The sequence below is a fragment of the Marmota monax genome, unplaced genomic scaffold, assembly GCF_021218885.2.
Source record: "Marmota monax isolate L192 unplaced genomic scaffold, Marmota_monax_Labrador192_F-V1.1 WCK01_AAM20220418_F8-fsc00086, whole genome shotgun sequence".
In the NCBI taxonomy this organism is placed as follows: domain Eukaryota; kingdom Metazoa; phylum Chordata; class Mammalia; order Rodentia; family Sciuridae; genus Marmota; species Marmota monax.
In genome coordinates, this window is record NW_026693086.1 from 6,505,252 (window position 1) to 6,515,112 (window position 9,861).

The window sequence follows — 9,861 nt, forward strand, 5'->3', positions numbered from 1 at the left end:
GACCCACTGAAGAGAATACTCCTGAGCTTGCTCTGCTTCCCCTACCCAGGGTAGTATCCCTCTCCCCTCATCCCCTGCTTGTGCCCGGTATCACTCACATAGGTCTGCAGCAGTGTTGATGTATTCTTCTGCATGTAGAGGGCCAGGCTATAGGCTTGACTGATGGGCTCAGCTGGGGAGATGGGGGCTGCGGGACTGAGGGGTGGCAATAGTAGGCTCAGTAGACAGAGCGGGGCTGGCAGAGGAAATCAGAGGTCAGCACCAAATCCCTGACCCTGCCTACAAATTCATTTATTCATCCTAAAACTTCTTCAACAGAACCCTCAGTGACTGTCATATCCTGTGAAATTAGGGCTTGCAGAATTGCCCTATAGGTAGATTATTTCCAGCTAAGAACTCCACTTGAACTTCCCTTGAACTCCAAAACCCATATATTCAACTTCCTACTTGACATTTTCCCTGGATATTAGTAAGCAACTTAAACTCAGAATACCCAATACTCAATTCTAGATTTATCTCCCTCCAGCATTCTTCCAGTTGCTCAGGCCCAAATTGTGGGGTCCTCTTTAAGACCTCATTTTTTCTTACTCTACACATCCAAATCCTGTTGGTTCTGTCCTTACAAGGTAGCCAAGGCAAGGATTTTTTTGGTTTTGTATTTTTAAATATGGAATGTGCCAGGTGTGGTGGCACACTCCTGTAATCCCAGTGGCTCAGGAGGCTGAAGCAGGAGGATCACAGGTTCAAAGCCAGCCTCAGCAATTTACTGAGGCATTAGGCAACCTAGTGAGATCCTGTCTCAAAATAAAAAAAATTTAAAAAGGGCTGGGGATATGGCTTAGTGGTTAAGTGCCCCTGGATTCAGTCCCTAATATCTAAATAAATAAACAATAAAATATGGAATGCTTTACAAATATGTGTGTCATCCTTACACAAGGGTCATGTTAATTTTTTCTGTATCATTCCAATTTTAGTATAAGTAGCAGGTGAAAGCTGGGCGCCCATTACAAGGTACATCTTCACTGTATGAGAATTAATTGAGCTGTATACTTATAACATGAACCTTTTTGTATATTTGTTACTTTCAGTAAAAACTTTTAAAAGATGAAACAGTATATCCAGAATCTGACCACTTCTTCTTCCTCAAGGAGGCCAGCCTAGACAACTTAGTGAGATCCTGTCTCAAAACAGAAAGTGCTAGGGATGTAGCTCAGTGATAGAGTGGCCCTGGGTTCAGTTCCAGTAATGGAAGGCGGGCGGCGGGGGGAAGGAGGAGGAGGTTGGGGTAAGGAGAGGAATAGAAGAGAGAAGAGTAAAACAGGCAGTGCAAGTTTCTTTTTTCTTTTTTAATATATATTTTTAGTTGTCAATGGTTCTTTATTTTATTTATTTATATGCGGTGCTGAGAATTGAACCCAGGGCCTCACACATGCTAGGCAAGCGCTCTGCCACCGAGCCACAACCCCAGCCCCAAGTTTTTTGTTTCTTAATCTGAATGTTCATTATAAGGTATACACTCACTTTGTGAGAATATATTGAGCTGTATATGTCCAAGCTTCCACATCGTCTCTTGCTTCTTCCCCAGTATCAGCTTCTACCCTGGCTTCTGCTTCTGCAGACCCCCAGGCCCGACTATGTTCAAACCCTCTCTAGCATTCCCATGGGCTCCCACCTCACTCAGAGTAAAAATAAAAGTCCTCAGTGTGGGTCAGGGGTTGTAGCCCAGTGGCAGAGTGCTTGCCTAGTATGTGTGAGGCCCTGGGTTTGATTCTCAGAATCACATATAAATAAATAAAATAAAGGTCCATCTACAACTAAAAAAAAAAAAAAGTCCTCAGTGTGTTCTGCAAAGGCTTATTCCCCCTGAACTGGCCTTCTTTATGTTCTGTCACATTCCCTGTGGGGACCACCCCCAAAACCCTCCCAAGGTCATCTCCTTCCTGTTCCTCAGGCCCCAGCTCAGATAAACTGTCCTGGCCACCATCCCCAAAGTCCTGCCAACTCCCTGAGAGTTTGTTTGTTTTCTTGTTTGTTTTTTAATTGGAAGTTATCTCATTTGTTTTTTAACTGACTTATTGCTGTCTCTTCCACCAGCATGACAGCTCTAGGCAAGAGGAAACCTCACCTGGTTCATTCATTGCTGGTTCTCACTACTAAATATTTGGTGAACAAATGAATGAATGAATGCAGTCATGGGTGGGTATTATTGTTGTTTTGCTTTTGTGGTGCTGGGGATAGAACTCAGGGCCTCGTGAGTGACCGACCACAGCTCTACCACTGAGCTACATCCCCATCCCAGGCCACAGGTTTTTGTCTGATCACTGGTTCTATTCCCAAATGCTTAGGACAGCACAGTCAGCCCTCTGTATTTGCAGGATCTGTAGCCACATATTCAATCAACTGCAGATAGAAAATTTCATCTAAACTGAACATGAACAGACTTTTTTTTTTCCTTGTCATTATTCCTTAAACTATAAAATGACTATTTACATGACATTTATATTGTATTAATTATAAGTTATCTAGAGATGATGTGAAGTATATAGGAGAATTGTGTAAACTACATGCAAGTATCACGCCTTTTTAAAAAAGCTTATTTAATTTATTTATGTTTATGTGGTGCTGAGGATCGAACCCAGTGCCTTACATGTGCTAGGCAAACACTCTACCACTGAACTACAACCTCAGCTCAATATATCGTGCCTTTTTATATAAGGGACTTGAGTATTCTCAGATTTTAATATCCTCTGGGGGGTCCTGGAACCAACCCTCCATAGATAACAAGGGATGACTATACTTCACATATAATAGGCACTCAGTAAATATTTGTTGAATGAATGAGGAATGAAGCCTTCTATGTATAAGGATTTGGAGGTTTCCAGCAAGTGCAAAGTCACTAGGCACATGAGTCAGAGCAGCCAGAGAGGGCCCCCATCCCTCCTGGCCTCCGGGTCCTGGTGCTCAGTCCCCTCACTCACCCACGCGACAGCTCATGCTCTCTCCTTGGCTCCTTCCTTTCTGCAATTTCTGGGTCTTTCCAGGGCACCTGTCCTCCTGTCCCTCAGGTAGCTTTATACCTAGATCTGTGCCCTGGAGCCGCCCAGGAGGGAGGAGGGAGTACACCCTGGAGAGAGGGGGCGGGCAGGAACAGGGTCCTGGCAAAGAATGAGGCAGACCCAGTTAGGGGACAGGACAAGGAGAGGTTTGAGAGGGACCCAGAAGAGGGTATATATTTCAGGCCAAGTGGCCTGGGGCTCAGGGTACAGAAGACTCCCATGCAGGAAATAGACAGGGATGAGGAGACTGAGGTGACACCCTGGACCCCTACAAACCCCAAACTCAACCTTAAACCTTGGTGGCTGAGAAGGAGGGGGCAAGGGCGGGGAGGGGATTATGGGGGACAAAGGGGCCGCCCTGCTCCCTGCTGCTCTGCACGTCCTGGGATCCAGTTTCCCCTGAGGAGGCGGCCCCCTGCTCCGCCCACAGGGACCCAAGCATTGGGCCCTGGCTCCCAAAGAGTTTGGAAAAGAGTCAGGAGGAGTGGTGTAGGGGCAACATCATCCAAAAACAGGTGCACCCTTGGACACAGGAGCACACACACGTCCACACACGCGTAGGCACGCGGACACACAGCAGACCTGAATGCACAATTTCATGCATTCATTCATGAGTAGTCCTGGACCCTACTGTGTGCCAGTCCTTCTTCTAAGTGCTGGGACAGAACAGGGAACAAAACAGACAAAAATTCCGTTGTCTTGGAGCCAACAGTGGAGCTGTATGTGGGGCTGGGCCTCACCCAAGACGGCAGGAAAACCCCCATCAGGCCAGGACTATGCATGTTACACACCCCAAGACTCAGACAAATGAGTGCTCCTGTGTACACAAAAGCACACTGACATGTGAATACATGCTGCACACCTGGAGACCCGGCCAGAGGTACCTGCACAGAGCAGACATGAGCACATGGAGCACACACATCATGCCCATACACACGCATACAGACACACATGCAGCAGAGGAGCAGGAGTCCTGGATCTAGCCACATCTCAGTCTCTGATAGACAAGGAGAGATCCTGTCCCCTGCCAGGCAGAACACACAGGGACACACACACACACACACACACACACACACATTTGAGGTCCTCCTCCCCAAGGAGCCTTGAGGCAGAGGGGCAAGACTGGGGAGAGAAGCTGGGTTTAGGTCCCTGCCCAGAGCTATCCCAACAGTGATTCAGAGTGATCAGTAGGATCCCACCCTGACTCCATCCAGGGGGTAGAATACTGCTTCTCCCTACTGCTCAGGTAAGGGGGTGACATGAAGAAAGAGGTACCCTACATTTATTCAACAGATATAACACAACACTCACTCTGTGTGGCATTAGAATGAACAGAAGGGCAGGTGAAGTCCGTCCTCACAGGGTACGTATTCCAGTGGGGGAAACCAACAATAAACATGTGAACTAATAAAAACCAATACTTCCTAAAATGACAGGGGCTAGGAAGGAGCCAAAGGGAGTTGATGTGATTAGCGGGGGGTTGTTGGGAGGAGACTTAACTAAGGAGCCAAAGGCCAGAAAGGGCAACTACTTACCTGGAGTCACACAGCAAATCCAGGGCCGATCCTAGGCTCTATCCCCCAGGTTGGGGCTAGAGGTGGGATGTCCCAGGTATGAACTGTGAGCTGAAGGAGGGAGTAGGTTAAGGATAAAGATGGTTCTGAGTTGGGGTTTTCTAAACAGCATCTCTAAAGCTGGGGGCTGCCAGGCTGGCAGGTAGGGCCTGTGCTGGGCAGACAGTGATGTCAGGGGATTAGAGTAGCCCCATTGAGTGGGTGCACTGAGGCGTGGGCCAGGCCCTGGTGGTGGAGTATGGGGAGGAGGGAAAGAGGGAGGCAGATATTCGATCTGTGCTATTCACAGGTGGAGGTGTACGTGGGGCTGGGCCTCACCCAAGGTGGCAGGAAAACCCCCACCAAACCTCAGCACTGCCTGCATCTCTCAGGGGCCTCACTTTTTCTCTCTGGACCTCCCGGGTGTCATTCACAGCTGAAGGAATCAGTCTCCAGGCCAGGCCCAGCTCCATTTGTCCAAAGTGACTGTCTTGGCAGAAGTCAGTACCTCTGCCATCCTGACCTGCCCCACTCACCAGGGATCCATATGTCTCCATCTATGTTCTGGTCTCACCAGGGGCTGATATCTTGGGGATCCAAATAATTCTGGAGGGAGTAGAATTGGGTTCAAATTCTGCATTTATTCATCACTAGTGTGGACAAGTTACTTAACCTCTTTTTATTTTTACCTTATCTGGAAACAGGGATGATAACTCCGGCCTCACAAATCCTTGCTGACTCCACACACCAAGTGCCTTGATCCCTGCTGTGAGGCCCCCTGGGTCTCTCGGGGATTCTCCAGTAGTGCAGAATGCTCCCAAGCAATGGCAAAACTCTCAATATCCCACCACCCTATGTTTCTGAGCCCAGTTCCTGTCCCATCCATACATGTAATCTCAAGAGATCTAATGCCCAGCTATCCCAGGACCCTCAAGCATGACCCCAACATCATCCAGAAACCACATAATGAAGACAATTTAGAATACATATATATGATCTCCAAATCAGGCACAGTGGTGCACACCTGTAATCACAGCTACTCTGGAGGCTGAGGAAGGAGGATCACAATTTGGAGGCCAGCCTGATCAACTTAGTGAGACCCTGCCTCAAAATAAAATAAAAAGGATTGGGTTGGGGTATAGATAGTGATAGAGAACATGTTTGGCACATTCTAGGCCCTATTCCATCCCCAATACCACAAAACAAGCAAAAAAGATACCCTCTCTCCATCAGTAATTCCAACCCTGTTCCTATTGCTGACTATAGATCTTCCCCCTACCCAAGGTGTAAGCATAGCTTGACAGCTTTCAGAAACAAGCAAGGCAGGTACAGAGAGCAAGGAAGTTGGTGGTTGCTCAAATAGGACAGAAGAAAGAGAAAGAAGAGCAAGTTTCCTTGTCCCCTCCTAGCACCCTATCCCTTTACTATCCCCAGTGCCTTCAGAATAAGGACTTGATTCCTTAGTCTGACCTTCAAAGGCCTTTGGTCCCCTTGTCCCCAGTATAGCCTTGAGCCTCTTCTTTGGCTGTTCCCCACTTCTCCAGCCACACAGTTTACTCAGCTTCTGCTGAACACCAGGCCTTTGCTCATGTCATTGCCAGTGTAGAAATCTCTCCTGCTCTCCTTCACCTGACTTAACCCTCACATCTGAACCTCCCACTTGGGTTTTATCTCCCCTGTCTCCCTTGCCTCCAGCTACATTGGGGGACTCTTCTGGGCTCCCAGACCCCTGTTTCACCCCTGTCCATTTACTGGTCACCCTGCCTTGACATTCTATCTCTTGACAGTCTCTCTCCTCTACCAGACAGAAGGTGGGTCCTGTCATCTCCATGTCCCTAGCACTAGGCCATGCACAAAGACAAGATCTCAGTGGTGCAGAAAGAAGAAAGGCAAGGAAGTAATGATTCCAACTCAGGGTGCTGCCAAGCCATGTCCAGGGGCCTGATCTGTTGAAAAGAGTGCCTGGCCTCAGGAAATGTCCATGTCAGCTCTCCTCCTGATGGGGTGGTGGGCCAAAAGAGACAGCTAGTGTCAGGCATAGAAGAGAGATCCTAATGCTGTGATCATTGGAGTGAGGAGCCCAACCCACTCCACTTGGCAACTCCATGAACCTGCTCAGCACCCTTCCAGAGACAGGGAGATGACGGCAAATAAGACTGAGAGGGGCCTTGCTCTCCTGCAGCACGCAGCCTTTCAGATTAGCCTTCTCCTTAATCATTGTCATTATTGTCATCAATGTTTATTTATTTATTTATTTGTCTGTTTGTTTGTTTGTTTATTTATTTTAGAGTGGAAAGTAAAAGTCTTTATTAAAGGACAGCAGAGAAGACTTCCCCCCCGGAGGAAGAAAGGGATCTCACCAATGTTTATTTGTTGTTGTTGCTGTTGTGCTGTGATTTAACCCAGGTTGCTCTAACACTGAGCTACATCCCAGCCCTTTAAAAATTATTTTTAATTTTTTTTTTAAATTTTTGAGATGGAGTCTCGCTAAGTTGCTAAGGCTGGCCTCCAACTTTGATCCTCCAACATTAGCCTTCTGAGTTGCTAGGATTACAGCTGTGCTGCCACAGTACCAGACCATCATCACTAACATTTCTTTATATATATATATATATATATATATATATATATATATATATATATATATATCTTGTAGATGGACACAATGCCTTTATTTTTATTTATTTTTATGTGGTGCTGAGGATTGAACCCAGGGCCTCACACATGCTAAGCAAGCCCTCTACCACTGAGCCCCAGCCCTAGCCCCAGCTCATCACTAACATTTCTTGAGTGCTTACTAGAGTCCCAGAGTTGCCCTAAGCTATTCTCTATATTTATTCATTTCTTTCTTTGTGTGTGTGTGTGTGTGTGTGTGTGTGTGATGCTGGGGATTGAACCCAGGGCCTTGTGCATGCTAGGAAAGCACTTTACCAACTGAACTATATCTCCAGGCCCCTCATGTTTTCTTTACTCAACCCTTTGGAGTATAGTACTATTTCCCCATTTTATAGATGAAGATATTGAAGCACAGCAAGGTTATGTGATGAGGTCAACATCACACAGCTAATAGGAAGCAGTGCTAGGGCTAGGATTTGAACCCAAGCTCTGCAGTTGTGGCTCTTTACCATTATGACTATTTCTAACTTCTGGGCCTTATGCTTGCCAGACTTTGAGACCTTTCCATGGTCTTTGTGGCCCTGGATTCCCCTCAGGGTTATGTGACAAGGACCTGTCATTTCCACTTCTCAGATGAGATATAAGGTAAAGAAAATAATAACTTTTTTTAGCCTTTGTTATTTTACCTGTCACTATACACACATATATGATCTCACTTAACCATTTTTATATTTTTTAATTCATTTAAATTTTTTTTTTCACAGTGCTATGCATAGAACCCAGGGCCTCACACATGCTAGATAAGTGCTCTACCACTGATATATATCCCCAGCTCATTTAATCCTATAACAATCCCGAGATTTGTGGTCATATTCACAGTTTTTTTCCCTGTGGTACTGGGGATCAAACCCACGGCCTCCCACACTGATTTATCACCAAGCCACATCCCCACCCCTGTTATCCCTCTTTTACAGATGGGGGTCCAGAAAGGTTGGGGACTTTCCAAAATGACTCAGAGAAGGAGCTGTAAAGGACTTGAACTCAAGTCTGGTGCCAGGTTTCTGTTCTCGCTACTAAAAGGCTCAGGGGTCACTCCAGTTGAACTGGGCTGACTGGGCTGCGCAAAAGAACCACACAGAGACACAAATACCTTTTTCTTTGGGGTAGCTGTGAGGGCTTCTCTGACCTTAAGGGTCCGCAGAAAGAGAGAGAGCAAGAGCATGCGCTGACCCCTTTTATTGAGGAGAAGCTATTCAAATGAGGCAAGGGGTCAGGTTTCAGGGGGCTGAGTCTATCTTCATGATGTCCACTGTCAGCAGGTTGACTGACACCTGGGTAGGCCACACCCAAGGGCACAGTAAGAGAAGGGGACACACACAAGGCGCTTCCATGGAAGATTCTATCCTAAACAGGGCAAGGGGTTATGTTACAAAGAAACAGGTGAGCATAGCTTCACCCATGGGGCTGTAGCAAGACACACCCATGCATGAGACACCAACGCTCAAACCCAAGAAGGGTGGGGAAAGCTCTGCCACATTTCTGTGACTGAGCGCCTCAGCACCTAGCCAGGGAGTGTGACCCAGTCACGTGCAAGGTTGGTTTCCCACAGTCTGGCTCTAGGGATTGAACAGCTCCCTACCATCCCAAGATGTAGCTCCTTTGCTGTCCCAATGTGTGCAACACAATTTGTCCCCAGGTTGGGGACACATGGTTGGACACCATAATGACAAATTTGGGGTCGCAGATATGGCAGTGATTAGCACACTTCCTAACCCAGCCTTTGCCATCTTGGGAGATCCAAACAAGTTTTTACCCCTTCTTCATAAGCAACCCTATGATCATAGAGACTGATGGGAGATTGGGGCATCATTCAGCAATTACACATGAATGGCCACTGGGTGACCTGAATTTCCCACAGAAGTGACACTTGAGCAGAATCTAATCAGATGAGTAGACTTTACTGAATAAAACTACCCTCAAACTATATTAAATAGAACACTGTGTTGTGGGCTTGGTGGTATGTATCTTAGTCCTAGTTACTGGGGAGGCTGAGACAGGAGGATTGCTTGAACCCAGAAGTATGAGGTCAGCCTGAGCAACCTAATGAGACTCTGTTTCCAAACAAAAACAAAAACAAACACGAGTGTGTGATAATGATGTATAATTAGACAAGCAGATCAATGGAACAGCATTGAAAGACCAGGAACAGACCCATGTATACATATAGGCACTCAGAATGTGATAAAAGTAACACTACAGGGCTGGGGTTGTGGCTCAGTGGTAGAGCGCTCGCCTAGCATGTGTGAGGCCCTGGGTTCAATCCTCAGCACCACATAAAAATAAAAAAATAAAATAAAGATTAAAAAAAAGTAACACTTCAAATATGGGAGGATAAGAACACACTATTTTTTAAAAGGGGACACACACACATACACACACACACAAGCACCAAGTGGGTCATGGTGGTGCACACCTGTAATCCTAGCTACTCCTGAGGCTGAGGCCGAAGGATTGCAAGTTCAAAACCAGCCTAGGCAATGTAGTGATACTCCCTGAGTAATAAAAGATTTGGGGCTGTAGCTCAGTGGTAGAACACTCCTGGGTCCCAGTACCACAAACAACAACTAAAAGGCACT

The 9,861-nt window shown here is 46.6% G+C and overlaps 1 non-coding gene across 1 annotated transcript; it reads right to left on the reverse strand.

Annotated features, from left to right (window-relative positions):
* Nucleotides 1-891: 891 nt before the first annotated feature.
* On the reverse strand, nt 892-997 carry LOC124099588 (U6 spliceosomal RNA). Its single transcript, XR_006854004.1, has one exon. It is a non-coding gene; the product is annotated as a U6 spliceosomal RNA (small nuclear RNA).
* Between the last annotated feature and the right edge of the window lie 8,864 nt (nt 998-9,861).